Below are 11208 nucleotides of genomic sequence, written 5' to 3'. Positions count from 1 at the left end.
GCCTCTCTCTCTCTGTGTCTCTCATGAATAAATAAATGAATTTTTTTTAAATGCTTAAGAAAATATGTCTTCCCACTAGGACTGTTTCCAGCTAGTTAAAATATGAGTATTTTTTTATAGAGTCAATCAGTTATTAAGAAGTTTTTGAAAAATCCTTCCAAGAGTGTTTGTTTCTTTTTCCCTCTCCAGTCTCCTGCCTGTGCCCTACTTCTCCCATAATATCAGCGACCTCTTCCTACAGAGCAGGGAGGGAAGCTGGAGAGACCTCAATAGCCCAGTAAGGACACTTTGTTGATTACTCCTGTCAGCCTCTTCCTTCTCCCCAGGGGTTCCATATCCATCCTCTTGAACATCCTAGCATCCCCCTAACCAGGGAAGCCACGTTGACTAACACTGACGGAAGGGATAGAAACACAAATGAGGAGGTGCTGCCCATGTGGGAGAAGAGACTAAACCCTGAAACCCAGCTGACAGATGATCATAAGCCAGAGATCCTGGAGTCTCATTTGAGCAAGGGATTTGGCAAATGGGCAGGAGGGGAGAGGGAACCCTAGAATTCTAAACAGTCCTTCATTTGGGAAAATAAGAGTACTCTCTGAGGTATCCAAACAGACAGAAGCGTTAAAGCAAAAAGGAAAACACATAGTCTCATACCCCCTACTTGACGCCTCACTAGCTATGGGATAAGAATGTGTGGGGTCCCCTCGGCAGCTGTCCTGGAGGGTGGAGTCAAGGATATTGAGGTAAACCCACACTTCTGGCATGGAGAGGTGCTCCGTCTGACCTGCTACAGCCTTTAAAAAAGCTCTTCACTGGACTCTGCCACCTCTTCTCTCTGCCAAACAATCAGGTTGCTAAGCTGCAAGCATGGGGCTTCTCAGTCACTGGATAAGAGAATGGCTCAGCCAGGGCTCTGTAATGTTGCTCATGGCTTCCCTTACTCTGATTCTTCCCACTGCCACTTGGCCACACTGACCTTTCTTAGGCCAAATCCATCTAACACCAAGTGCACTGGAGAACATTATTTCGCCTGTGCTCATCCTAACCTTTATCCTGAAGACACCTGGACTGTAGGTACTTCCCTTGCCCTTAGTCTGCACATCTTTTGAGAAAACTCCTTTGCATAAAAACCATGCAGGGGTTGGGGAATGGGTCTTAGGGGCTTCAGGCATGGAGAAGTTCTGAATGCCAGCCTCACATCTGCCTGCTGGAACCATGGCCATTCACTTTGGAAAGATCAGAGCCCAATCAAGTAATCAATTAATTAATTAATTAATTAAAATAATACTTAAAAAATAAAATATTGGGACACCCAGGTGGCTCAGCAGTTGAGTGTCTGCCTTTGGCTCAGAGGATGATCCCAGAGTCCCGGGATCAAGTCCCATATTGGGCTTCCAGCACGGGGCCTGCTTCTCCCTCTATGTCTCTGCTTCTCTCTGTGTCTCTCATAAATAAATAAATAAAATCTTTAAAAAAATAAAATAAAATATTTGGGGAATTCTGGTAATTTTGAGCTTTGTTGCAGATAACTCCTAAATGGGTATCCAGCTTGGACCTCTGTCCTGAGCCTATTTAAAGATGAACTTTTGGGGATCCCTGGGTGGCGCAGCGGTTTGGCACCTGCCTTTGGCCCAGGGCGCGATCCTGGAGACCCGGAATTGAATCCCACATCGGGCTCCTGGTGCATGGAGCCTGCTTCTCCCTCTGCCTGTGTCTCTGCCTCTCTCTCTCTCTCTCTGTGTGACTATCATAAATAAATAAAAATTAAAAAAAAAAGATGAACTTTCTGAAACTATTCTTTCTCCATCCAGGAGACTGTGTAATTAGGAACATATCTAGGATCCATATGGAACCTGGGTTCAATTAACAAAGAAAAGGCTGCCTCCAATAAGGAGCTGGTTTAAATCTGTAAATCAGCAAATTAATCTTTTCCAAAGTGGGAATTGATGAGTAGGTCAGAATTTCTTGTTCAGAATGATTATGTTCCCCAAACACATACAGTGAGTATCAGTCAGGTTGTGCTTCTTGTACACACAAGCTTGACCGTTCTTATCATCTTGATGCCCTTGTTATAATCTCCCAGAGAGTTTTGGCTTTTTTTGTTGTTGTTGTTGTTTATTTAAAGACTCTCGTGTATGCCAGTGTCTTTATTTGGTTTCTTTATACTGGCCCCATTCTTTTTCCTCCTGCTCCTCCAACCTCTGAGAATGGAGAGGTTCAGGGTCCCCGCAGTTGAGACAGAAGAATGAAAAACCAGAAGGGTCAGCACCAGAGTTGAAGAGCCATGAGTTCTTCCAAGCTAAGGTTTGTGATCAAAAGGAGCAAGGAAATAATTATGAGTTTGGGTTTGTATTTTTGGAAGGATTAGCACAGGAAATTGGGACTATTGTCCAGTAGAAAAACTGGATAGAAACATTGGGCAGGGGGAGAGAGGAGGGATGAGGAAAGATTAGGGACACCAAGGGAAAGGAAAGGAGAAGAAAAGAGAAAGAAGAGGAGAGGAGAGGAGAAGGGAAGAGAAAGGAAGGAGAAGGGAGGGAAGGGAAGAAGAGGGGAAGGAAGGGCAGTAGAGAGGAAGGGCGGGGAGCAGAGGGGAGGGGAGGGGAGGAGAGGAGAGAAGAGATGGAGGCAAGGTGGTGGTAGGAAAGACGTGAGAGACTTATAGGAACTGTCCACTGAACCAAGCAGCAGACACGTGCTGGGGTCAGTGTGCTGCAAGGTCACTGGACAGAAAGCACTGGCCCAGAAGATCTTAGGGAGGAGGACAAAGACTTAGGTAACTCAGTCCCAGAGGGCCTTTTGTCGTGTCCTCTGCTTCAGTTCTACAGTGGAAAACAGTCAGTTCCAGGACATGGAGGAAGCCCCCACCAGCCAGGAGTGTGCATGGCTGCAAGGAGGGCATCTAGGAGGAAGCTCTCGCTAGCATCATTTACTCACAGACATTGCATTATCCATTCCTTTCTTTCCACAAATATATCAGCTCTGAAGGGCAGAGTCTGTAGCTTCCTGGGCTTGGTGTGGCCTCACTTAGCAGGCAGGAAAATGATTAGTCTACACTAAAAACAATAAATGAGATTGAGGCAATTATGCTGGGATTAACTCTAAAAACACTACTGCTTTATGGGATGCCTGGGTGGTTCAGCAGTTGAGCATCTGCCTCCGGCTCAGGGCGTGACCCGGGGGGTCCTGGATCGAGTTCCATATAGGGCTCCCCGCATGGAACCTGCTGCTCCCTCTGCCAGTGTCTCTGCCTCTCTCTGTGTCTCTCATGAATAAATAAATAAAATCTTTAAAAAATAAAATAAAAACCCTACTGCTTTCAGACACCTGGGTAGGTCATTTGATTAAGTGTCTGACTCTTCATTTCAGCTCAGGTCATGATTTCAGGGTCATGAGATTGAGCCCCACATCAGGCTCAGGGCTCAGTCTGGAGTCTGCTTGAGGATTCTCTCTCTCCCTCTGCCGCTCGGCCCTTGATTACTAAATTAATTAATTTTTAAAAATTAAATAACATGTTAATTTAAAGAATAAAATAAAATTTTAAAAACCTAGTGCTTTGGTCATCTGGATATTTTTGGTTATTTCCTGGACAATTGCTCAGTCTTCCTCTTAACATGCCATGGAAATCTTGTGTTTATTGACAATTATTTCATAATTGTTTTAGCAATTTTTTTTTGCTTCACCTCAAAAATAAATATTTACCTTAAATGAGTAGAGAGCAAGAATTTCAGATGCTATAGTAGGAAAACAAATGGTTTTACTTAGTGAAGCTTTTGGAAGAAAATGATTTTTTTTTTTCTAAATTATCCGAGTCTTTTAGACACAATTACACACCCTTTTATAGAAATCTTGGTGTGATTAACCCCAAACACATGTTTTGGAAGTGTTTTATATGCACACAATGCAGATTGTTCACAGCAAGAGAAACTGAAGTGAATGACTTCATCGCTGTCTCCTCGGTGAATGGAGAAGGTGGCGGCCGGGTGACAAGGCGGGAGTGTGTGCCCCTTTCTGGGTCCTCAGAGGGCTTCACTATCCCATAGTCACAAAGGGCTTCTCAGAGAAGAACGTCTTCACCTGAAAGTTAAGAGTATCTCCAATGAGCATCGTGATGTACAGGCCCCTCCGAGCACCCAGCCACAGAGAGGCTGGACACTCCCTTGTGTAAAGTGTGACCTTTCTACTTCTATTGTCCATTACACTGATTTATTCTGGTTTGTGAAAAATTACTCTTATCTTATAAAACACATTTCAGCCCTGAGCACAAGGCTTTGAGGCCTCATTTACATATGAAGCTGCCTAGAGCTCTGAGGATCCCTGAGTCTTAAAAGGATCCATCAGAAGGGGAGTGAATGAGTGAAACCCTTAGGGTGGTTGTTCCCTAATCAAGCATCAGTGCGAGTGGGGAAGAGCAAGGGCGAGGGAGGCTGCAGGAAAGGAGAGAAGAGGAAGTCATCCAAGCCAGTAGCAGGAAGGCTGCTGGGAGCAGGGAGCAGCCCTGGCCTCTGGGGCTCACAGCAGAGCGCGGGGGTAGGGTGGGGGGGGTGGGGGCAGAGGAAACAGGGAGCATGCCGATGTCTTGCAAGAGGACAAAGGCAGCGACTAAGGGACAAAGGGTGCCAAGGGGTAACTAGGAGGGCTCTGACCTGGTTGGGGGAAGAAAACCAGCTTGGTGTGGCGCGCTTCCGTCCGGCTGGGATGTGGACTTTAGGAGAATGAGGGCGAAGTCACATCTTGGAAATGTAGTCAGTGGCCAGTGCTGGGATCTGGGAAGTCTTTTCCCTAGTGACAGAAGCTGGAGTACAAGGAGCTTCGAGGAAATAGTGGGCATTTATTGACTCGGGGGAGAAGTCAGGGCTCGGGCAGCAGCCAGGTCCTTGGGGGAGGCCACAGATAGTGGGGTTACTCACTCCCATCATGGGCTCAAGTGGGTGGTCAGAGGAGGAAGCGTGGCTGGAGGCTGGGCTGCAAACAGCACAGGTTCCTTCTCTGCAGCAGAGGAGGTGGAGGAAGTAAAAGCAAGAAGAAAACAAAAGGCAGCTGCAGTGGAGAGAAAGCTGGAAAGGAAGAAGGAACCAGAGCAATGAAGAAAAAATAGGAAACTAGAGAGAAAGGGAAAGAGCCAAAGGATAGGTGACACCAACTTTGGGAAGGAGCCACCACTTTCAGCTGATTTTTCAGCTTTTTCCATAAACTTGGCAAGAATCACAAGAAACCAAGGAGAGAGACTGTGGGGAGGACCCTGTCGAGTGTCCGTCAGTTGCAATGTCTCAGCTGCAGGCAAGTGGCCCTCTCCGCACCTGACTTTCACTCACCTGGCGCTCACCTGGCGCCCACCTGGCGTTCACCGATGGGAGAGGCGAAAGCAGCCGGGCTCGATCCTTCACAACTCAGACGTCTGGTCCTCTCAAGCCCTCCTCCTGTTATGGGCTTGGCTCTGGGATTCCTCAGCTCTCTGACCCCATTTCCCTGCTTTTACAGGTCAGGTCTCAAGGTGATACAGCTCGGTGCACCGTCCGGTGCTACCGAACACAGCCGTGGGCCTTCTTTTGCTGGGCTGAGCACTGTTTTGCACCCATTCACTCTGGCAAAACCTTGCCACCCGGATGCATGCTTGTCCTCAGCCGACCACTGACCCCACAGCACGGCTGGGCTTTGGCCGCGTCCAAACTCCTGGAGCCTTTGCTCAGATAGGCCTGCTTTCACACCAAGCCCTTGGATCCCTGAAGAGGCAGGAAAAAAATCTTATCTACTTGTTTTTGTTGTAACCTCTCAGCTTACTCTTTCAAAAGAATGCCATTAAAAAAATAAACAAAATACTATTATCTAACATACAGACATTTGCCATGTGCTGTGCTCTATTCATATATTCCCTTTTCTGATATCTCGTTCTGCTTTTCAGTATTTGTCATGTTTTAGCTAAGTATTATTTTGTGTAAAGGGAACTTTTAATCTAGAAGACCCTCTTTGCTTGCTGAGATTTGTTCATGGAAACATGTTGGGCTGATTCAGACCTGAAGGGGTCATTGTTCTTTTCCCCAGTGAAGACTCTGGGACTCCAGGAGCCCATGTACCTTGGCCACGGTCACTGAGCGGAGCGAAGCAGGATTACAATTGAAACCCAGGTTCTTTCCTCCAAAGCCAGCAAATCTGAACGGTGCTGCCATAAAGAAAACAAAACATAACACAGAACAAAAACAACCAAAAAAAAAAAAAACCCACCATTTGGAAAAATAGATTAAAAATATTTTTCTTTCTGCTGCAAGTAACTTAGAGCCAGAATTCAAATTTAAAATACCAAGGGTTTTTGTTTGTTTGTTTGCTTGTTGTTTGCTAAAAGCCATTGAAACATTTTCAGGAAAAGACAAAGGTGAGAATTGCCAATGGAAGGAACAGGAAGCTGAGGGGAGTAGTGAGTAGGAAAGAAAGGTGTGTTTGGGGGTGAAAAGTGACCTGAGAGGAGATGTGGATGTGGGGGGGGAGAGGCCTCCCAGAGCCTTCTTGAGGGAGGGTGTCACCTGTACCTTGGGCTGGGCCCAGCAGCTGCCAGAGCGAATCCTGCAACTGGGGTCAGACCGAGGCAGGAGCTCTGAGGGCGGCCAGTGGACGTCACCGAGGCAGTGAGTGTGGGGTAACTGCAGGAAGGCCGCCTCTCAAACCGAAGGACATCTCGAGGCCTTGCCCCTGAGCAAGCAATGCTGTCTGAATAATGCCTCGACGAAGGAGTGCGCTGGTCAAAGCTGCGCAAATTCCCAGTCGTAGAGGGCATTGGACATAACAGCATGAGCGCATTAAGGTGTCAAAGGTGGAGGCAGGAACTGTGGGATTCTTTGAAACACTTCTTTGATTTTTATGATTTAAAACAATCATTGTCAAAGCAAGAAAAACTTCTCTGTAAAACCATAGAATTCCTAAGCAGGATTTAAAACCCCAATCCAAATTAATTGTGTTCTGACCCTTCCTCTCAGGCTAATATCATTTTGGTAGAAATAAATTCCTTTCTATTTAAGCTGCTTTTTTCCCTCAATACTTAATAAGATGCAAATGCGTGTAATTAATTTGGTTATTTGCATAATAAATGTTCCTGTAAAGTGTCTTTGCCACACGATCCTCTGTTTCTTTTAATTATGTTTTTCAAAATTAGAGAGGAAAAAATGAATGCTAGTAAGCATTCAGAAAAATTAAAGTTTCTATTCCTGTTTGTTTATATAAATTCAGTTAGGGATTAGCTGCCTTCAGCAACGGATCAACACTTCCAACGCACCACCACTGGCTGCAGGAATAGGTCCGAGAGTTCCGCTCCTGAGCTCAGGAAAAGCCTCTTGGCTAAGAGGGATCATGGGGGCAGAGGTCATAGCTGTCCCTTGGCCACCCCTGTCCCAGAGGAATCTGGACGGTGCGGGGAGGCCGAGGACGAGAGCGAGGCAGGGCCCCGTGAGCTGTGCTCAGGCCCCAGCCCTGGGTCTCCACCCAGAGCATCAGCAGGACGCCCAGCTCCAGCCTCAGCACCCCTCCTCCTCCGCAGGAAGCACTCCTTCCCATCCTTGGACGCAGTGCACTGCTCTCAGGATTTAGCCTCACCTGAGGCAGAGAGTTTTCACTGTATTAAAATATGTTCCTTCACCATAAAAACAGGATGTAGACACTATAAAAGATAAATGACACACAGACAAGCAAACAGTAGAAATATAAATCAGCCATACTCCTACCATTCAGGGAAAATACTTCTTAACACTTTGAAATTATTAGCATTTTTTAAGTTTCCTGGGGAATAAAAGTCCTGTGGTCAAATAATTTTGTGAAATCCATATGCTGAAGATCCCTGCAGTAAAGAAACCGGATTTCCCTCGATCCAAAACTTAGCTGACTCGTGTGAAAGTTTTAATGAAACCTATTCTATGAGATATACTTTGAGAAATTCTGAGGCAGATCCTGCTTATTTCTTGCAGCTGACCCCAAATGCTGCCCCTGGCAGGTTGGGGTCCTGACAGCCCCTGTGGAGGCGGAGAACATCCTTCCTGAAGGGCTCGCACTGCTGTGGCTACGCTGCCTGGTCTCTGGGTCTGTCTTCCTGATTACTGCCTCTTGGCTTCACGACATCAATGTCCTTGCCAATGTCTGGGCACAGTTTTCTTAGAGGAGAAGGATCACCCTTTTAAATGTGATGTAAGGGGCAGCCCGGGTGGCTCAGCGGTTAGTGCCGCCTTCAGCCCAGGGCATGACCTTGGGGCCCTGGGATCCAGTCCCACGTCGGGCTCCCTGCAGGGAGCCTACTTCTCCCTCTGCCTGTGTCTCTTCCTCTCTCTCTCTCTCTCTCTCTCTCTGGGTCTCTCATGAATAAATAAATAAAATCTTTAAAAAATTAAATAAATGTGACGTAAGATGCAAGGAGACTGTCTGAATTTTATTTAAATTTTCTTACAAACCTGAGATACACACCTGAAAGAGACACCTTGGAGCTCTGGTCAGCTAATTTATCAAGCCACCTAATAACTTTCAACCAGATAGCATAGTTCACCTGCTGTCTTCGCAAGGAAATTGTTCAGGGCTTTATAATATGGAACTGGGTTCGCTTGTAGGAAGTCCCCATATGGGACTTTGGTGTATGATTCAAGAAACGTAGGGAATCTCTCTCTCAAAATCATCTCTTCTCCTGATGCTCTTAGAGAGTTCTCATGACATGCTATTATAATTGCATTTGGCTCGGAAATGCAGTCGTACACAAAGCTCTTCTTGTTCAACTCACCTCTCTCTCCTCCACATGAGATCCCTAAGGAAAATAAATGCATAGGTTAAACTACCAAAGGAGACGAAAGTAATATTTTATTATTAATTGAGACTTTGTTTTCAAGCCTCAAAATAGAAGTCCAGTAAACTAGGTTGTACCCAATGGGGAATTCTTCATGAGTAGACAGCATAGAAGCAGCTAGATCTTAGAACAAATGCTGCTGGGTTCCATACCCGCGCAGTTGGTCTTTAGAGCTCACGACCACCACGACCCAGAGAATCTCCACTATGGCCAGAGGAAATGGAGTCACAAGACAGGTTTGCAATGTCCAGTGCAAAACAGGTCAAACTTGGTTATTACTAAAAAAAAAAAAAAAAAAGACAATGGGCCCAGAATGGAATCACTTATGCTGAGCCCCACATTACCAAAACTGAGACAACTCAATTCTAGTTTCAGCTCTCCCAGAAAGGAAATTTTAAACCACAGTCAGGAATTGCCTAATCAGCAGAAGTGAAGTAATCGGCCTGATAGGCCTCCTCCACCCGGCTAAAGGAAAGTGACCTCACCATAACCAATCCAAATAAGTTCCTTGTTCTCACTCCTTTCTGCCTATTAAAAAAAAAAAAAAAAAAAAGTCTTTCATATTGTATAGCTCCCTACAGCTCTTTTTGTAGGAGTGTTGATGATACTGATCCTGGAGTCCCGGGATCAGCGTCTTTTGCCCTCCATCTTGTTGCTGTTTACTCAATGATCTCTCTTGGGATTATGTGTTCCAGGCCCCGTGGAGGTTAATATACATATCTAAGAAATACCCTCCAAGGTGGGGGCAGGAGGGGCTTGCTTTGGCCTCCCCTGAATCTGTTAGAGATAACACAGTCTTTTCCCTTCTTGAAGTACAGGTAGTTCCAAAAGATCTAATTAAAGGCTAGCTGACCATGAGGTGCATGCAAGCCCTTTGAGGTATGTGAGAACCATTTGATTTCACTGCAATGCCCATCTGCACTTCTCCTTGCTCTATAGTCATGGGACTAAGTCATGAGACTATGTAGCTCTATGTAGCTGTAGATTGTCCTCCGACGTATCCTCCCATTAGTAATTTATCCTGAATAAACTATGTGAATTATATGGAGCAACCTGCTTCATTTTCTAATCTCTAATTCTCTAATGCTGTCAGTTTGGGAGATACTTAAGTTCCTTCCCCACCTTCTAACACCTTTCTATGTGCTGGATTGGATGCCACCCAATTCATGAATTGTTGAATAAAACCAATAGGATCTTTAAACTTTACTCATTTGAGTTTTGTGTTTTTAATAGTTTAGTGGAAGCTAAACTAAAGTGGAAGTGGGATCTAAAGAAGACTCTGACAGCTTTAGGGGAACAAGAAACCACAGCATGGGTACCCGTGAACCTTTTGAGTTCTCTGCCTTTCTTACCATTTCTGAGGGCAATGGGTAAGTTCCTCTTGGGTTTGAGCTCTGCTCTCTTTGTGTTGAGCTCCTGATCTAATTGGCTTTCCAGTCAGAGCTTAGCAGGTCAGCTTCAGCTGGCAGATAATTCTACCTAGAACCCAAGTCCTATTGGTTGGGATCTGCTGGATTAGTTGATAGTTCCTGTTTGTTAATCTGCAGTTCCTATTTGTTGGAGTCTGTTGGATTATAGTTCATAGCACCACTTTGGGAACTGCTGGTGGTACTCAGCTAAAGCCTTCTCTTGGCCAGCCCACAGTACCATGTCTTTGGTTATTGCTGGTATCCATACTTGTTTCCTTGATTATTGCTGGTTTCTATTAATGTGTACATGAAGACGTGAACAGACATTTCTCCAAAGAAGACATACAAATGGCCGATAGACACATGAAAAAATGCTCAACATCACTCATCAGGGAAATACAGATCAAAACCACAATGAGGAGGTGCCTGGGTGGCTTAGTGGTTGAGTGTCTGCCTTTGGCTGTAGTCCTGATCCCAGGGTCCTGGGATCGAGTCTCGCATCTGGCTTCTCATAGGGAATCTGCTTCTCCCTTTGCCTATGTCTTTGCCTCTCCCTCTCATGAATAAATAAATAAAATCTTAAAAAAAAATCCACAATGACATATCACCTTACACTAGTGAGAATGGCTAAAATGAACAAGTCAGGAAACAACAAATGTTGGTGAGGATGCAGAGAACGGGGACCCTCTTACACTGCTGGTGGGAATGCAAGCCTGGAAAAACAGTATGGAATGTTCCACAAAAAGTTAAAAATAGAGCTACTCTATTACCCAGCAATCGCACTACAAGGTATATACCCAAAAGATATAAATGTAGTGATCTGAAGGGATACTTGCACCCCAATGTTTATAGCAGCAATGTCCACAATAGCCAACTTATGGAAAGAGCCCAAATATCTATCAACAGATGAATGGACAAAGATGTGTGTGTGCGTGTGTGTGTGTGTGTGTCTATACACACAATGGAATATCACTCAGCCATCAAAAAATG

The 11208-nt window shown here is 45.3% G+C and overlaps 1 long non-coding RNA gene across 1 annotated transcript in view; it reads right to left on the bottom strand.

Moving 5' to 3' along the window:
* Positions 1–3760: 3760 nt before the first annotated feature.
* LOC125755041 (uncharacterized) overlaps positions 3761–11208 on the bottom strand; it is a 31506-nt gene continuing 24058 nt past the window's right edge. The window contains exons 4-8 of the long non-coding RNA XR_007410541.1: positions 8747–8770; positions 7582–7645; positions 6075–6160; positions 4647–5723; positions 3761–4077 (exon numbers count right to left, since the gene is read on the bottom strand). This is a non-coding gene — a long non-coding RNA (uncharacterized LOC125755041). The remainder of the gene's footprint in view (positions 4078–4646; positions 5724–6074; positions 6161–7581; positions 7646–8746; positions 8771–11208) is intronic.

The sequence above is a fragment of the Canis lupus genome, chromosome 5 (assembly GCF_003254725.2).
Source record: "Canis lupus dingo isolate Sandy chromosome 5, ASM325472v2, whole genome shotgun sequence".
NCBI lineage: Eukaryota > Metazoa > Chordata > Mammalia > Carnivora > Canidae > Canis > Canis lupus.
The sequence above is the reverse complement of the archived record's forward strand: the minus strand, read 5'-3'. Positions and strand labels throughout refer to the sequence as shown.